Here is a 10,813-nt window from a genome sequence, read left to right as displayed (position 1 = left end):
GGGGCAGCCCGGGGTAGGCCATAGCAAGCATGGTCCAACTCCACCACTACCCTCCCCGCCACCAATGATAGAATAGGCTGATACTGCAGTCTGCCCCAAGGGTGTGGGGCTAGACAATGGACTGACAATAGCCACATACTGAGGACATAGGTGGGGATTAGAGGGTGAGGGTTCCCTGAGGAGGGGAGACCCTAAGAGAAAGGGGTTACTGCTAGAGGGACAAGCACCCCATGTGAAAGGGCAACGGGTCCGAGGGAGGGACACGGGGGGCCTGAAGACAGGTGGATTACCGGCCTGCAGAGGGCGCTCCAGTGCTGGAATAGAGCTAATTCCCGGAGTCACTAGCAGGAAGGTGCCGCGGGGGGTGAGTCCAACCCGGTTACAATGACCCTATGCATTTTACCAAACCAATTGATTTAATGAGTCGAAAAGCATAAAGTCTTGTTTTAAGGCATTGGCAATAACTCAGAGGGGACCTGTTTAGAGAAATGGGAAAGGGTTAATGATGACTCAGACAGACTAGAGATGGATTCCATGGAATGCATAATAAAAACAGGTTACTTTCTACCTTACTCACTGTGAGGTCAATTTAAAGTGTGGTGAATGGGTTTGCTAAGGACTAGGGTCCTCAAAGCCTTCTGGTAGGGATTTATATGGCCATTTTCAGATGCTGTCAGCCTGTCCTTGGGAATGACACCCAGCTGCCAAAGGGGATGCATAATTTTGCTGCAGAATATTTTCTTTCCAAATAAGTTATTCTTGTAGCCATACTTAAGACTGAGCTCCGAGGAGGGCATGATGGCAGGGGACAGACGTGCTCCCTGGTGAATTCAGATACAAACATGTCAGTTGGAAGGGGAAAACATGCACTCGGTTTACAAGTCAAAATATATTGCTATAAAACTGCCATGCCCAAGCCAGTATCGGAAAACCCAGTGGTATCCTTTCTGTTATTTACATCAAGCACTTAACCTTCTCCTACAATACAGATCCTAAAATCGGAACATATCTGGTAATTTGGCTGATGATGCATGAAGCAAATTTGAATCTAGCTCTCTCTTCTTCAGCTTTATTTGTTCTGCTATGCTGCTGACAGGAGTAAAAACCTTGTTTTCATTTTTGTCAATAAACTAAGCAAAAGTCACTCAAAAGACATGTGGAGCCTTATTCTCCTCTCACTTATATCAGTTTTACACCACTGTAATTCCACTGACTTCAGCAGAGTTATTCCTGATTTACACCTATGTAAATGAGAGAAGAATCAGGCACACAGACAGCAGGAGCAAATGTGGACAGTCCCAATGTGATCACTTTTGCAGAGTCACATTTCTGATCATGAACTCGTGAGTTATTTGAAACATACATATTTGAAAACCTTATCCTCAGTAGGTACATAGAAACTATCAAGACATTAAAGTGGGTAGTACTATCTCCACAGAGCATTGACCAGATCCTGTAGAATGTGCAAGGGACTTAAGCTCCTTAACTTCTCTATCTTTCTTACAGTCAGTAAATACATTCCAGGGGAACATGCTTGCTCTTTGCTGCAGATTTTGAAGAAAGAAAAACTTATACATAAACAGCAGACATCAGGCCAGATCCTTAGCTGGTGTAAATCAGCATAACACCATAAAAATCAATAGCTCAATGCCTATTTACACCAACTAATGATCTGGCCCACCAACTCCAACTCTTTTGCAAAGAAAGATTCATAAATGCTTGAAAACATAATTAAATAAGAACTGAGACTGGACTCAGCTACATGCAGCTTTTAGCTAGGGTGACCAGACAGCAAGTGTGAAAAAATCTGGGTGGGGGGATATCAGGACTGTCCTATAAAATCAGGACATCTGGTCACCCTACTTTTAGCAGATGAGTCTAACTATGGGAACAAATGAACTGCTGGAGCCTGATTTTCTTGTGACTTACACCACTATAAATCAGGAGTGACTTCTGTTGAAGTTAATGGAATTTACAGTCACTAGGTGAGTGAAGAATCAGGCTTTGTGTTATTGTTAAGAGTTAGGCCAGATCTACACTACAACATTTTTTGCCAGTTATGTTGGTCATGGGTGTGATGAGGTGTGACTTGTGACTGACATAGTTGTGCTGACCAAAGCCCCGAACACTGATACAGTTGCACTGGCAAAACTGTGCTTTTGCTAATACAGCTTATTTCACTTGGGGTGTGGACTGGAATACATTATGCTGGCAAAAGCATTGTTTTGCTGGTATAAACTATGTACACACTAGGAGCACTCTGATAGCATAGCAGATCAGTATAGCTATACCAGCAAGCCTGGCCCTATTTTCAATCAAGCTCATCTTGAGTTCCAACAGCTTTGGACAAGTTCATTGAATTACGTTTATTTAAAAAAAAAATCAAGCGGCAGTGTTTGGGGGGTTGTTTAGTAATTATTCTTCATATTTGAGTTAAAGAAACTTCAACACAGGTTAAAGGTCTGCGGGCAAGGCCAACATAATATTTTACAAAATGATAACAAATATTGTTACCTGTGTTATTTATAATGTCTTAGATGTTTAAAGCTGAAAGGATTTTTAAAGTCAAATGTACTTTTTCTCACCACTGAAGTTTGTTTACTGTGTGCACCTCATTCAGCTCCAGCAGTGAAATTAGTATATAGTCAGTTTCCAATTTTCCTTCTCATGCAATGCTGTGAGGTTTGGATTCCTAGCACTGGAAGGAAGGCTTAAGCTGCTCCCCACTCCTCCTTCACTGAACTAGTTTATGTTTTAGATGTCATGGAACCATTTCTATTCCTTTTAGATCTGGTAAAATCAATGAATACCCCTCTCCCCAAAAACCTGGATTTCAGGCTGAAACCACTTAGTGGTATGGAACTATGTTTCCAATATGAACCCTTAAATAGGACATGACCTATCTAACCTCCGATTAATGCTGAGGGGCACATTATTCCCTTCTGTGGAAGGCACAGAAAGCCTCCCAGCAGAAAGACTAGTGCAATTTTGTGGTGCAAGGAGAAGTCTGGATTTGGCTGGTGAACTAAGAAGGGAAGATCCTTGAGTATGGCCTATCTCTCAGTGGAGGGAGAGTGCTAGGCTGGAGTAGCCTCCATGCAGTATCTCTGCTTCTGCTCTATGGCTTTATAAAAAGGTTTCTCCTTGGATACTCAGGCTGGTTGCTTGGGAGTGAATTTGCACTTTAGTTAATAAAACAAGTATTATGTGCTGATCTGAGGGTTGCAAATGCAGAGGACATGGTTGTCCTGGTAATGCACTCATCTTTGAAAATTGTAGTCTGTCCCTTTAAATAATCTTAGCTGTAGTGGAAAACTCTTGATGTGTTGGATAAGCAGGGGCATGGGCAGCAGAAACTCATGATCACCAGTGCCTCTTCCACAATCATCATCCTCTGGGGCTCTGGGTGCCTCACACAGATGAATCAGTCTCCAGCAGACAGGATTCTGCACTCATTAATAGTGAAGATTTGAAAGATGGTTATATTGGAGCTAGAGTGAAGGGTAGAAAAGAAGAAATGTAAGGTCAGTAAGGGTAAATCACCAAAGTTTGTAGGTTAGGAGAAGAAGGGGAAAGTGCAAGTGCTTATTCAAAATGACTTGGTCTGGAAATCTCATAAGAACAGGTTTTCTTGTGAGGTTACCAGGGAGTTCTGGTTTCAGCCAGGTCACAAATGCCTCAACAGCATATTGAGCTACACCAGCAAACCTGGGCCCATTTTCAATCAAACAGCAGCCTTATTTATGGTATTTCTGCATCCAGGACAAAGCCAGGAAATTCAATAGCGTGTGAACATTTAAAATAAACCACCTAAAACATTATTTGTTTGTAAAAGGTTAAAATTCTATTCAGTTTGGGCCAGTTTCTTGTTTCATCTGACATAGTTCATCCATCCCTTGCGAGCATGTGGGGCCTTCCAGAAGACAAAGCACAAACAGTAAGCTATAGATTTTTAAGTAATGGCTGCTCTCTGGTTAGACATCAGCATGACCAACAATAGGATAGAATTGCACTGACACTCAAAAGCAAAGATCCATCATGCTGACTCCCAGGGAATTGTAGGAAAAGCTGGAAATGAGACCAAACACAAGTCACAAGAAAGGAGTGGGTTATTTGCTCTGGTACTTTCTCAAGAAGGTCTGATTTACGAATACTCATGAAGCCTAATTCTTCTCTTAGCATATATAACAACCGACCAATCGTCATCAAGGGATTCACCACACCCTGCACCACAGTTTTGCAACACAAAGCACAAGGAGCCATTGTTGGCACATCCACAATATGGGATTACAGACAAATGGCTGAGAATGCCTGGAAGCAGTTTTGATACAGCTTTGTAAGGCTGGAACTCACCTTTTTCATTTTAAATAATTCCTGCTGATCAGATACCCCTCCTGCCAAGAAACAGTTGCAATGTGATATGGTGAGCCCTGTTTCAGAGATTTCAGACCCAAGGCTATCAATTTAATGCTGCCAGCCTGGAAATAAACTGTCCTGACATTCACTGCTTCTCATATTAACCTCTCCTGGCTTGCATGAAGTCATGCCTGTCAGTGCAGTTTATTGCCCAGTGGCAGTCATGAAATTGATATCCTTGAGTTGGGACCTCTCTGTGAACTGGACATGCTGGAACATCTCCAGTTATTGGGATTCAAGCAGCTTTTGAATTTATGGTGAAAGGAAGCAACTCTGCTGATGACAGGCGTTCAACACAGATGCCTCAGCACTGGTGATGCCTCGAGCCTCTGGGGAGAGTGAAAACAGAACTAGCTGGACCAGTCTGGAAAACTGAAAACTAAGTTAGTACAAGCCTTTCTTTGAATTTTGTGTGCTACCAGGGATATCTTTTCCTAATTCAGTCCCATGGCCCATCCGCATCCTAGGCTGATGTACTGGAAATGACTCATTTACATATTATTCAGGGTTTTGTGTTCTGGAAAAAAAATCTGGCTTTTTTGCCTTGGATATTCCTTCCCTCCCCCGAAAGATTGCCTGGGCCTTTGGACCAGGGGCAGCTCCAGGCACCAGCACGCCAAGCGCGTGCTTGGGGCGGCAAGCCACAGGGGGCGCTCTGCCCGTCACCACAAGGGCGGCAGGCAGGTTGCCTTCGGTGGCATGCCTGAGGAGGGTCCGTTGGTCCCGTGGCTTCGGCGGGCCTCCCGCAGGCTGCCGCCGAATCCGCGGGACCGGGGACCTCCAGCAGGCAAGCTGCCGAAGGCAGCCTGCCTGCCATGCTTGGGGCGGTAAATACCTAGAGCCGCCCCTGGGTAAGGGGAAGGGATAACATGGGGAAGGGAGATGGGAATGATCTGGAAGTAGAGAAGAGGTTACAGAGTGGGTAGCACAGAGAAAGGAGCAGATGCCATGGACAAATAGCAGGAGGTGTGTCATAGGTTTATTCCCCACTTGGAACTTTAGCGCCCACAAGATGGGGACCTGCATGGGCTCCTCTAAACTTAAATCCTAGTTTAGATCTGGTAATGCTGCCACCAGCTAGAAATTCCAGTGTCTAGCACACTCCCTGTTCCCCAACTTTCCCGGGGGAACACCGATCCAAACTCCTTGGATCTTAACACAAAGGGAAATAGCCCATTCCCCCACCTCCCCCTCCCTTAGCCGTCAGGAGAGATCACCTTGATTCAAACTCCTTGAATCAAAACAAAGAGGGATTCACCTTCCCCCCCCACCTCTTCCCCTGAGGTTACAAACAAGGGAAGAAATCAATCAGGTTCTTAAAAGGAAAGATTTTATTAAAAAGAAAGAAAGAAAGTAACACTATCTCTGTAACACCAGGATGAAAATATTACAGGGTCTAGCTTATAAACCTAGAGGGACTCCCCCTCCCTCCCTTTCTCAGAATAATCAAAAGTAACAGCAAACAGAAAATAAAGAGATTTCTCCAGCAAACACACATTTGCAAATACAGAAATTAATTATAAGACTAATCCACCTTTCTAATACTCACTATACTGAATAGAAGAAAATACTTCAGGAAGCTTGGAGAGCCTGGATATACGTCTGCCCCCTCTTAGATCCAAAGAGAGAACAGCCCCCAAACAAAGAACACAAACAAAGACTTCCCTCCACCGAGATTTGAAATTATCTTGTCCCTTGATTGGTTCTCTGGTCAGGTGTCCATCAGGTTTACTGAGCTTGTTAACCCTTTACAGGTTAAAAAGACCTTAACGCTTAACTATCTGTTTATGACAAGGTGGTACAGAGAAGAAGGGGTGGCCTAGGACACAGGAGTGAAGGTGAAGAGATGGCACTGAAAGGAGCATAGGCATAGTTTGACTGCTATATTGGGAGGGGGGCACAAAGCCCAGGCATGCACACACATGTGCACAGTGAAGCCAGTTCCCTTGGCTCACTGGCTCTCTCCCCCTGCCTGCAGTGGTCCCTGGGCTGCTGGTGCCGGGGTTGGGGGAATGAGTTGGGATGGCTTAATGGGGTATCCCCAGCTACTGCTGTCTGCTGTGGCAACCTGAGCAAGGGAGCTGCGGCCACTCTAGCAGCAGCTGCTGCCCCGATGTGCCTGCTCTGGTGCCCGCCTGTGCTGCTGCACCCTGCTGGGGTGGCTGGTGGGGGGACATCACATGCTGGGCTCCTGCTCCCCCCCCCCATTCCCATATCCAGGGATTTCCCTACACCTCCCCCTGAATTGCCCAACACCTCCTCCCCCGCCCAGTTACAAGCAATGTTGTCAAGGAAATTTGAATTGACATTGAAACATGAATACACTTTAAAAGCATATACAGTATATGAGAAAAGACTTGTACCTGAGAAAGCATAATGGGTTTGAAAAGTATGAACAAAGACTAGCTTCCTCACATAGCTTTATTTATGACAATGTTGGCACATTTGTTTTGGCTATATTGGCCTACCTAATAATTTCAAATTGTTATTTATAAGCAAGGTCTGAATGAGCTCTCCCCTGACAGCTAGTGATGAGACACTGGTGGGTGGAAAGGCTTCAGGACCAGATTGTATTTATACAAACTCACCTACTCTGCCTAGGTATCCAGCAGATAGAGCTGTGCTCCCCAAGTGATCAGTTTTAGCTCATGTTGGTTACAAATCATTCAAGTATTAATGTGGGGGTCATGAAATGTTGTTATCCTTATTGTATGAGAAAAGGGAATCAGAACTGTACTTAGCCTGCCTGAATGAGAGGGTCTCCCTCAGTGCTTTAATTTGTGTTAGGGCTTGCCAGGGCTGAGACCCGGCACGTGTAGGCTTAACAGTTCATAGCCCTGGGACCTCTGGGCTTGTCACATCAGTTATGAAAGTAACTAATTTGCTTGAGCCCCATCACCTCTGTCATTACAAATTAAGCACTGGCCACCCTCAACTGAACTGCACTCCCTATGCCATATCCTAGTGAACAGAGAGAGAGAGGGTGGGACACAGATGTTTTGCTTGGTGGTGTGGGATCTGCCTAAGAGTCACAGGCAATATTTGATCTGCCCCTCTCTCCTGCTTAGAGATAGGGCTGATTATGCTCTATAGAGTCTTTTGGTTTTTTAGGTGACCACTAGAGCTGAAATCACTGATAATCAGGTCTAAGTGCTTAGACCTGCTGTGGGACAGAGTTTCTGTGGAAGAGACAACCCAGCCTGCACTAGCAGTGAGATTCCCCCACTGAGGGTATGTCCAGACTATCCGCCTTATGGGCGGGTAGCGATTGATTTCTCGGGGGACTGATATATCGCGTCTCATCTAGACGCGATATATCGATCCCCAAACGCGCTCCCCATCAACTCCGGAACTCCACCGGTGTGAACGGCGGTAGCGAAGTTGACGGGGGAGCCGCGGATGTCAATCCTGTCCCGTGAGGACCCAAGGTAAATCGATCTGAGATACTTTGACTTCAGCTATGCTATTCATGTAGCTGAAGTTGCGTATCTTAGATCGATCCCCCCCAGTGTAGACCAGCCCTGAGAGTTGAAATCACTAAGAGCTGGGTGGAATCTCGAAAGACTGACTCACAGAGGTCACAGTGGCAGGTGACAGCAGAAGGTGATGGTGCAGGGCCATTGGGGACAAAGTGGTGGAGTGAACGGTGGCACGACAAACAGCAGCGGCCAAAGCATTTGTTTGTTGGACTATGTTTTAGTGACTTTGCTCCAGAATGCTAGATTTGTGATTGGGAAACTTATATAAATATACATTTACTAGTAGGCCAAGATTTTTAACATGCATTATTTGCCAAGGTTATCTCACATCATCGCTATCTCAAGAGGAGTTTCTGTACTAAAGTTTTTTATTATTATAATTAATTATTATGTAACAATGGCCATATTGGGTCAGACCAAAGGTCCATCTAGCCCAGTATCCTGTCTTCTGACTGTGGCCAATGCTAGGTGCTTCAGAGGGAATGAACAGAACAGGTAATCACTGAGTGAACCATCCCATTGTCCACTCCCAGCTTCTGGCGAACAGAGGGTAGGGACACCTGGAGCATGATTTGCATCCCTGCCCATCCTAGTTATTAGCCCTTGATGGAGCTAACCTCCATGAACATATCTAGTTCTTTTTTGAACCCTGTTATAATTTTGACCTTCACAACATCCCCTGGCAAAGAGTTCCACAGGTGACTGTGCATTGTATGAAGAAGTACCTTTTCTTTGTTTTAAACTTGCTGCCTATTAATTTCATTGGGTGACCCCTGGTTCTTGTGTTAAGTGAAAGGGTAAATAACACTTCCTTATTCATTTTCTCCACACAAGTCAAGATTTTATAGGCCTCTATCATGTCCCCTCTTAGTAATCTCTTTTCCAAGCTGAAAAGTCCCAGTCTTTTTAATCTCTTCCCATATGTAATCTGTTCCATACCCCTAATCATTTTTGTTGCCCTTCTCTCTGTACCTTTTCCAATTCCAATATATCTTTTTTTGAGATAGGGTGACAGAACTGCATGCAGTATTCAAGATGTGGGCATGTCATGGATTTACATAGTAAAAGTGGAGGAGCTTGGTTTGCCAGACTGATCAGCCAAGCCAATACTGGCAACCTACATGAAAAGGCTATGAAACACCATATCTCTGGCATGAGCAGTGAGTTCTATGGGACTGTGGTGCCTGGGCACCAGGAATATTTCTGGCCCAGGGGCCCGGTTCCAGTTCCCACCTGCCTAGGGCTGGTGCAAGGATATTTTGCACCCTAGGCGAAACTTCCACCTTGCGCCCCTCCTTCCTCTCCCCTCCCGCCGGAGCATCACTTATTATAAACTTTCGAAAATGAATACTGCATAATGTGGCATTGTTCATTAAAATTAATACAAGGGGATCAGAGGAAATGATCACAATGGTCTCTTTTAGCCCGGGGGAACCTATGAGCAAGGAGGAGGCTGAGAATGCCCCCAGCTCACCGGGTCTCTAAATGTTCCCAGGCTCTGAGTACTTTACCTTCCGGGGGGGACCCAGGGGCAAGGAGGGCAGAGCCAGGCTCTCCCAGGGAACAAGTGAGGATCTCCCTGTGGATCAAGGCCAGCTCCCCGCATTGGCACAGTGCCACCGAGGGGGTGGGGGAGGTCGGTGTTTGGAAGCAGCACCTGCGCCAGCCCTTTCAACTATGTCGTGCTGCGGGGTTTAGTTTCACTTTCCCTCACCCCAGGAGGCGGCTGCGCCCGGTCTCAGGCACAGCGCATTGGAGGGCAAAGCTCACCTGAGCTCAGGACTGCATCCTGCCTCCTCCAATGGCTCCGTCCCTCGGCCACGTTGGTCGCCACGCCCAGCCAGCTGTCTCTTCCTTGTTCCACCACAGCCCCCCACTGACCGCGGCACCCCTCGCTATGGGGCAGGTTTGTTATGGAGGTCTTGCTCCCGCCCTGCCCCGCTCAGCTAACTCCCATGGCACCGGACACCACTTTTTGGAGCCCCCAAATCTTGGCACCCTAGGTGGCTGCCTAGTTCACCTAGTGGTTACACCGGCCCTGCGCCTGTTCCTCCCGTGTGTTCCCTGGCCCTGCCTGCCACCCCAGGCAATTTAAAACAGCCCAGGGGCTCCCGCCGCTACCCGGCAGCACAGTGGGGCTGAGCGACTTCCTGCATGCTCGTTCTGCGTGGCTGCCAGCACGTTCTTGCAGCCCATGGGGGGAGTAGGGGGCTGTGCTGCTGCGCGCTGCCCCTTCCCCAAATGCTCCTGTGGCCAATGGGAAGCTGCAGGGGCAGTGCCTGGGGACAGCAGCACGTGGAGACCCCCTGGCCTGCCCCACCTAGGAGCCTCTGCCAGAGGGGATGCACCAACCCCTCCCATCCACTTCCAGAGCCTGCACCCCAGAACCCCTCCCCCACCCAAACTCCCTCCCAGAGCCTTAGGCAGGTGGTAGTGGGGGGGGGAGAAGTTTGCGGGGGGGGGGTGTTTTGGGTGTTCTGGGCACCACCAAAATTTCTACAAATCTGCTGCCCCTGGCCTCTGGACTGCATGAACATGCAGAAAGCCTTATAAGCCAGTCACTGTCAAAGCCAATTTTAGAAGTATTTAATAAGGCTGTAAGAATGCTGGAGACACAACTCAGTTTATCTGAGCCAACATGGCTGTTGCATCAGACTTTCTATTTAAGCAAGAGATACCACACACTACAAACTGGAGGCCAATATTAAGTTTATTGTCACTTGTTAATCCTGAAGTTGGACACTGGTTCCAAACAAAACTGGCAAATGCTTGCTATCTTTCTGCAAAAAAACTCAGCTGCCTGTCTAGAAGCATGTGGTGCAACAGTGAAAGACTCAGCAGTTGAAAAAGTGAAGAACTCTCTCACCAGATTCAAAGAATGTGCACACATTGCTGATGAATGCATCAATGCAAATAGG

Source organism: Mauremys mutica, chromosome 1 (genome assembly GCF_020497125.1).
Source record: "Mauremys mutica isolate MM-2020 ecotype Southern chromosome 1, ASM2049712v1, whole genome shotgun sequence".
NCBI lineage: Eukaryota > Metazoa > Chordata > Testudines > Geoemydidae > Mauremys > Mauremys mutica.
Note: the sequence above shows the minus strand (reverse complement) of the source record.